Raw genomic sequence first — 8,635 nt, 5'->3', positions numbered from 1 at the left:
CATTTTGAATATAAATGATCTTCTTCAAGGGAATCTGTTCAGCATACAAATTGTTTAAAATTGTATTCTAGTTGCAGTCAGTCTCTTTAACGTTAAAGGGCTGCTTTGACAGAAGAAGAGTCGGTTTTTATCACTTCATTACCTGAAAAGTCTCAAAGGCACTTCCAATTACCGTCCCTTCCTCTCCCAACAGTCACTGTGAGGAAGATGGGGGCTGAGAGAGCTCTGAGAGAACCCAACTAACTGCATGTGAAGAATTGGGGGATCATTCAAGTTTCCCAGGTACACAGGAACAGAATGGGGAAGCAGAAATTGGCTCAAGATGATTTGAAATGTTTTATATTGATCTCCAGTGATCCTTAGTACTGCTATATTCCAAGTTGTCTCCTCAGTGCATGAGGACTATCAAATTAAGCTGCATGAGCTGATTGTTAACACCCTTTCCTAATGTAAGGAGGCTTTGCACATTACCACTCCTTGAGAGCCAGCCTGGTGTCAAGAGCCAGAGTGAGAAAGAGAGTGGTGCAGTGGACTACTGTAATCTGGAGAACTGGGTGGGATTCCTCAGTCCTCAATATGCAGCCAGTTGGGTGACCTTTAGCAGTCACAGTTCTTAGGACTGTTCTTGCTGAACATTTCTAGTAGAGCTCAGCCTCACCTACTTCAAAGGGGGAGAGGAAGGGAAAGTGACTGTAAGCCACTTTAGGTCTCTTTAAGAAAAGTGTTTGTAGGATGCTTTGGGATTCCTTTGGGTAGTGAAAAGCAGGGTATAAAAAACCAGCTCATCATCATCATCATTTTGCATTTCTTGAGCAATATCTTACAGTAGAATTCATGTCTCTGCCTCCTCAGGTTTACAGGTTTACTTTTTGGTCTTGTTGTTTGTTTCATCTTCAGTCTTAACTAAGGACATGAGAAACATTAAATTCAATGTCTTATACTCTTATATAGGATATGGCAAACTGTAAGTTCAATGTGTCATCGAGTGAAGAACCAAAAATGCTATTAGAGAATCCATCCATCCATTCTGAGGTCAACAATATGGACCTCTAATCTGCAGAGTCGCTGTTGACGTGTTCCTCCCAAGATTTCATTAGGAATAATGCTGGGTGATGTGCTGCACAACAACATAGTTCAACTGCTAAGTAATTCTTTGAACTTTCTTTTGTTTCTGAGAAATGTCAGTGTGTTGGCTCAATTTCTTGAGCACTGTTAACCAGAAGTAGGTAATGGTCTTGCCTTCTTGGTAATCTGAGCCCCATGAACCAGAGCAAATCAGAATCACTTTGACACTGTACAGCATCACAAAGGTTTGCATCATTGTGTTTCCATGGTCACAAACAGTCAGGTATCACTGAAGGGTTTTTAAAGTAGAGTTTCAAACTGCTGTATTCTCTCTCTCCTTTTGGTACCTGTAACCAGACTGATACCTTTATATGATTTCCTTAATTATGAATATGCTGTACTGAATATGTTGAAAGTAATGCATATAGTAAGCCAGGAGAATTTTAAAGATCTACTTTCAAACGAGCAGTTTCTGGACCGTGTAACACATTGAGAAGGAAAATACATGTAAAGGCAGACTTCTACTAGCACATCCCTTGTTAAATGGGAAAATGCATGGACAACTCATGTTTGGCCTGTAGTTCCTATCCAGATGCTAGGCCTGTACTGCTGTCTGTCATCTTTGGGAGAGCAGTAACAGGCTCTTCATTCTCTCATGCCCATTGCCAAACAGCTCACTGGTTTGAAGGTCAGTTGTGAGAGGGCTCCCTGTTGATGCATGCATGTATAATTGCACTGGACTCGGGGATTTGAAGTGAGGATTTCAAACTGGATCTAACATTCCAACCACTATACCAATCTGACTCACAGCTTTTCCTTCTTTTCTTTTTTGGCAGCATTTCCCTTGGAAAAGTTTGGCTAATTCCAAAAATCTTGCCACAGCAAGTCATTAAGATAATTTGTGTGGTGGTCCTGGCCTTGTTGCACAAGCTGAATGGAAACTGCCACTGAGACCAGGGCTTATTATGCATAGCAGGAAACCTCACAAAAGGTCTGCCCCCAAATACATTTTTTAAAAAAAAATCTGCACATGAGACAGTCTTCACTGTGGAAAACCCACCATAGTATTTTTTTATTCTGCATGGTACTCTCCCCTCATAGGAGCTTCTGCATCTCTTCAGCACAGTATTTAAAACTAGCTTTGCAATGACTTTTCTTTTATGCTGATGCCAAGAATGGCCTTTTTTCCTGCATAAATGTTTTTGTCTCCTCCTCTGTGCCCCTGTGACAGCCCCTCTTCTGCTCGCAGTCCCTCATCTACCAATAGGAGCTTGAGGCGCCTGCTGCTGATTCTCTGCTGAAGGAGGTAGGTTGCCTTCACTATTGGAAAGTGGAGCCTCTGGCTGCTGTAAGCAAAGATGGGGCCAGCCTCTAGTGAAAGGCTGATTTCTGAGGGAAGCTGGTAGTTGCTGCAGGCCATAGACCTAATAAGTCTTCTTTCCAGAGCAGGGAAGAGGGGAACAGGGTTGGACTGGAATGAGCCTTACCGCCCCCACATTACCAGCAGAAACCAAGGTTTGAAGACTGTCAATACTATTGTGGCTACTGATAGCTCCTTTCTTTAAAATATAGATATTACTTCTATTATTTTGTATTTTTTATAAAATAAATGTTTGGTTTTTTTTAGATTACTTTCTTTTTACAGATCTAGGTTTATAGAAAAATCTGTCTATTCATGGCTTCAGTCTCCAGATTTAGACATCTACAGAAGAGCTATCACTATTAAACTTAGTAATGTTATATTATCTCTGGGTAGGGACAGAATGAGTACTGGAGGCAGTAGAGAAGAATTAAATTTCTGGCAGCACAACAACTAACAAACTTGACAGCCTAAAAACTGGGCTAAAATCAATTTCAATAGTGATAAATGTAAAGTTCTTCATTTAGGTAGGAAAAACCATACGCATCACTATAGGATTGGTGACACATGTCTTGGCAATAGTACATGTGAGAAGGATCTGGGGGTCTTAGTAGACCAGACGCTTTTAGCATGCAATTAGTGGTTGAGCCACGAACTGCTGGAGCAATTCAGTCAGAGACTGGTTGCCCGATGACTTACCTAAGCAGCAGTGGTTCTGGAACAATGAATATGCTACTGCCATCTTGTGTGATGGAACTGAAATCCTAAGGGTGCATCTAGCTTGAGATGCTGGCAATCTATGACTGTGTCCTGAAGTGACTTAATTCTATTTCAAAACAGTTGAGAGGGACAATAACTGAACTGTGAACCTCAGTGTTGGGCAGACTTCCTTAAGCCTGTGTCTTAACTTCTGCTTTTTATAATATGAAAAGAGAAGCAAGTGCCCAGCCATTGACTAAATAGGGATTTCTGAACGAAGCAACAGAATTGACCAAATGACTGTTTAAGGTTGGTAGTTGCTATTTTTTTTTCAAATGCTCCTCAGTGTTTTTTTTTTTAAATTAGAAAAGCCTCTGCAAATACAGGAGTATTGCATCAAGAAATAAAAAACACGTTGTGCATATTTTCTACATGCAGGGAGATTTATACACAATGTATTCAAAATGTTGGTGCTTGATATGATAGTGGCCAGTTTGCCATCCTATTCCGACCTCATTCTGCTCTGTGTGGAAACCAGGCCTAATTAGGCTTCCTTTGTTGTGGCTTTGTAGGGCCCTCCTTAAGAAAGCCAGGCCTAGGCCTTTTAATCTAGCCCTTGATTTGAAATGCAGGTGTTTCAGAGGGGTGAGTCTTCTTATTACACGTTCATGCACACGAGGCCTTTGCAGATGTCTAATCATCTCAGACAGGGGCTGGGCATATGTATTACGTTTAAGTCCATTTGCTTCTTTGTTTCTTTCTGAGGGCTCTTAGGCAGAACAAACCAGACCCCAAAGTCGTAAGGTCAAGCTGAAACAGTTGTGCTTTGGAGCAAAGGTTTAAGTTTTGTTTTTGTTTTTCTGAGTTGGGGAAGTATGGCATTAATAACCTGCATGTAATTAGCCACAGCAGACTAGCTGGGATTGCTTAATAGGGGCTGCCATTCCAAATTAACCAGATGTTCAGGACCAAATGAGGACTGCTAAGTAACCAGAGTCAGGTACATGTGTCTTCAATTACTGCCACTGGGGACAAAATGAAAGCAGGACTTCAGCTTTGATTTGAGTCGCTCATTAGCTCCAAACAATTTTGTACATGAAAGTGCAGAACGCCACAACGCAGCCACCCAGCCCCATCTACCCTCTTACAGGAGACAAGGCCTAAGGGCTTGTTTTTATCTTTCAGTAGCTGAGTCTCTCAAAGCTTTATATGAATGTGCCTGTAGAGCTTTTAAGACACCGGTAATTGACAGATCCTGTCTGCTCTCTTTAGCTTGTGCAATCAAAGGTCATTTGTGGCGGTCTCTGGCCACAAGGCATACTTGTGACCCTTTAGAACTACGAATCCTGCAGACTGTTTCTCGTTTACATGTCGTACATACCTTGTGGGAAATCCATAGGGAGTTCAGAGTTTCTGATAATGCCCAGGTACAAGATATTCTTTCAACCATAGGCAAGTGCTCTGAGAAACCATTCGTTGTCAGAGAATCAAAGATGCTTTAATTCACCGAGGACCAAATGATTTGATCCAAAACCAAAACTCCACCTATTGTGCATAATTGTACGGCTATTTTTTTTAATGTGATGCTATTTAAAAGTAGCATCCTTTCGGTCTGTGGCCATAGCACAGACACACAGCATGGAGTTAAACAGAACAGTTTCCTGCAATGGGACCTGAAGGGTTGCCTGCTTATAAAAGGCCACTTATTATAGACCCTTAGAAATCCCAAGTGCTGCCTGAATTCCAGGGGTTTAGTATAGTTATCTGGTGATGCAAAATTAGTGGGCTCCTTTTGAAAAATATTTTTTCTTCTGCAAACCTGAGATTCACATGCTAGCTGCAGTCTGTCCTATTTCACAGATCTGGCTATTTGCAAAGGAGCAGCTCTTAGTTATTGTGTAGAGGGAGCACAATAGTTCATTGGTAAAATGTAAATAATGTTCCTAGTTATTTTCTTCCTAAGTGTTTACCTGCTTTCCGGGAAAGTCTGTGTGAATGCTTCAATAAAAAAAGAATCAACAAGATACAAGTTAGACCACTTCATAGCCTTCTATCATGGTTTCTGCAATAAAGGGAAAGAGACAAAATAATTATGTTCACTTCAGCATGTCTTTGGTTTTCTTCTATGTGCATTGTTGACATTGTTGCATTGTTGACATTGTTTCCAAATAGGCTTTGAAAAACTACTTAAGGACCAGGATTTAGGAAAATGTCAGTATTATCTATACATTTTTGCCAGAAGTGTCAAATGTTTTTAAAACCCATCTATTCCTGAGCCTAATAGCAGAAAGTGAAGAGGAACTAAAATGCCTCTTGATGCGGGTGAAGGAGGAGAGTGCAAAAGTTGGCTTGAAACTCAACATCAAAAAAATGAAGATCATGGCATCCGGCCCTCTCAATTCCTGGCAAATAGATGGGGAAGAAATGGAGATAGTGACAGATTTTATTTTCCTGGGCTCCAAGATCACTGCAGATGGGGACTGCAGCAAAGAAATTAAAAGACGCTTGCTCCTGGGGAGGAAAGCTATGGCAAATCTAGACAGCATCCTAAAAAGCAGAGACATCACCCTGCCAACAAAAGTGCATTTACTCAAGGCTATGGTATTCCCAGTTGCAATGTATGGCTGCGAAAGTTGGACCATAAGGAAGGCCGAGCGTCAAAGAATTGAGGTTTTTGAACTCTGGTGCTGGAGAAGACTCTTGCGATTCCCTTGGACTGCAAGGCAAACAAACCAGTCAATTCTAGAGGAGATCAGCCCGGACTGCTCCTTAGAAGATCAGATCCTGAAGATGCAACTCAAATACTTTGGCCACCTCATGAGAAGGAAGGACTCCCTGGAGAAGAGCCTAATGCTGGGAGCGATCGAGGGCAAAAGAAGTAGGGGACAACAGAGAATGAGGTGGCTGGATGGAGTCACTGAAGCAGTCGGTGCAAACGTAAATGGACTCCAGGGAATGGTAGAGGACAGGAAGGCCTGGGGGATCATTGTCCATGGGCTCGCGATGGGTCGGACACGACTTCACACCTAACAACAACAACAACAGTTTCTTAGGCTTGTTATTTGCTTGCTGACCACAGCCATTTCTCTGCCCCTGACATGCATCCCCCCCACATTCAATTATTTGAAGAGCAGAAGAAAAACATGAGTAGACGCAGCAAGGAGATTGGAAGGATTCCTGGACTATCACCTGGAAGGGCCAACATGTTCTTCGGACCTCCACCTGGAAGTAACATCACATCATCCATGATGTTCTAAAGATTTTCTCTGTGGCTTTTACCATAGAAACTGAGGACATTTCTAAAGTAACATTGAAAAGTGACATTACATCCCCTGAAACCCACTCTCCCCAGTTTGCCCCCAGAATCTCCTGGCACAGGGCTGGTGACTCTATCTGGTTTCCCTTTGAAATTGCAGCCCTAGTAGCTCCATTAGGGGAAAAGAGGGCAAAAGAAGAAGGGGACAACAGAGAATGAAGTGGCTGGATGGAGTCACTGAAGCAGTAGGTGCAAACTTAAATGGACTCTGGGGAATGGTAGTGGACAGGAAGGCCTGGAGGATCATTGTCTATGGGGTCACGATGGGTCGGACACAACTTCACACCTAACAATAAATTAGATCCATTAAACATGACTTGTGGTGCAGCCCTGAGAAACTTATTTAGAAAAGGGAGATTAGGAGTGGGGCATTTCTAAAGGGGGATTCAGGCAAGCACAGAGTAGATTTCCCTCTACGGACTGTTATATGCTTTTTATCTCATTTCAGTATATTCAGAACCATGGAACTTTGGGCACTAACATTTGATTACTCACCTGAATGCTTGGACACATTGCAGAAAATAAATAAATAAAAGAGCAGAGCTAATTTTTTGGGGAAATATATGTACTCTTTTTTGTTGACCTAGTCTGAAACCTACCATGTGTCTTGAGCTGTGTAGACATTCACATGAACAGTGCTTTCATGTGACAAAATGACTGCCTGGTGGCTTGGCCAATTCAGGAACCAGCTCAAAGACCTCCCTGCAATGGTCAGTTCATAACTGTCTGTTGTGTGGGGCTCATCTGACTTCAGGGCTGTATTCTAGTACCTTTTCAATAGTCTCACAGTATTTCTTCCATATTGTTGACATTCTGTTCAGCAAAGGTAGAGAAAGGCAATCTGGATGCATATGAGGTATGCCTGAACATCTCTATAGAACACCATACGTGGGTACTCTGAAGGCTATGTCAACCATTAATTATTCATTTATTTACTTCATTCATACTGCACTTTCCTCCCCAGTAGGGACTCAATTTGGTTTATAACACTTCCCCCTTCATTTTATCCTCCAACAACCCTGTGAATTAGGTTATGGTGAGAGTATGGGAGACCCAAGATCACCCAAGAACCTTCCATTTCAGAGTGGGGATTCAAACCTGGGCCTCCCATATCATAGCCCAGGGGTGGCCAAACTGTGGCTCTCCAGATGTTCATGGACCACGTTTACTGACAGGAGTTCATGGTAACTGTAGTTCATGGGCATTTGGAAAGCCATTGTTTGGCTATTCCTGTCATAGCCCAACCACTATACCAAAATGGTTCCAACAGGGATTTTTTTTAATGGCTAATGTTGCCTTCCTGGACCTACAAAAACAATGGGGTGGACAGACATCCTGGTACAAGGCTTGTGAGTTGTATTTGGGTTGATGAATGACAAATGGTGCATATTTCAGTTAGAATTTTTTTTCTTAATGCTATTAAGCAAATTCAGTGTGCATAAAGGAGTCACAGTATAAAGTATGGCAAAAGCTAAATAGGCTTATAAGACAATTAGGTCACAACAAACAGTGTGAGGGTTTATATAGCACCTGTTCATCATCCTGGTATCTAAGCACAACACAAAAGCACAGATGAAAAGCAGTGGGGACTGGCAAGGTATTTCATGACATGACATTCATATCCTTGTCTTGCAGTGACCTTTTCCTGAAAGCTTGTCATCCAGCAACAAAAGCAAGAAGTTCTTGTACATGTAAAAGCGTGACACAAGAGAATAGACTGAAAGAATCTGATGGAATTACAGCTGAAAAATTTATTTTCTCTTTTTTACAAGGATGTAGAATAATATGTTTCTTGGGCAGGGGAAATGTCCTTATTAATTTTAACATTTAGTGCAAAGCATATATCAGATGATGGAGAAATGGGAAAAAACATATAGGGGTATGGAAAGAAGACAGAGATAAAAATATAACAGAGGCTGGGCAAGACTACTTTCAAAAATGGGAGGGAGCTTCATTGAAATCAAATAAGGGAGGGGCAGATTAAAGGAGAGAAGCTTGGGTGCGGTGGAGTCCGAATGCCTCATAGAAATGAGTGGATCTATGTGGTAAAGACGGTCTTTGGAGTCCTTTCTCGTGACTAGAGGACTCACAACTGGATGTTTTCTTCCAGCCTGACTCCACCATAGTCGGGGTGAGTGAGTCTCCTGGATGGTTTACTAGAAGCACCTGCCCCAGTTTTGTACATCTTCACCAGC

General features: G+C 41.9%; 1 long non-coding RNA gene across 1 annotated transcript; it reads left to right on the top strand.

The window, feature by feature from the left end:
• The first annotated feature begins 1,381 nt into the window (after nucleotides 1-1,381).
• LOC143839107 (uncharacterized) lies at nucleotides 1,382-8,186 on the top strand. The gene is made up of 3 exons (XR_013231614.1): nucleotides 1,382-1,753; nucleotides 2,297-2,371; nucleotides 8,076-8,186. It is a non-coding gene; the product is annotated as an uncharacterized LOC143839107 (long non-coding RNA).
• The last annotated feature ends 449 nt before the right edge of the window (nucleotides 8,187-8,635 follow it).

Source organism: Paroedura picta, chromosome 5 (assembly GCF_049243985.1).
Source record: "Paroedura picta isolate Pp20150507F chromosome 5, Ppicta_v3.0, whole genome shotgun sequence".
In the NCBI taxonomy this organism is placed as follows: Eukaryota; Metazoa; Chordata; class Lepidosauria; order Squamata; family Gekkonidae; genus Paroedura; species Paroedura picta.
Note: the sequence above shows the minus strand (reverse complement) of the source record. Positions and strands in the feature narration are given on the sequence as shown.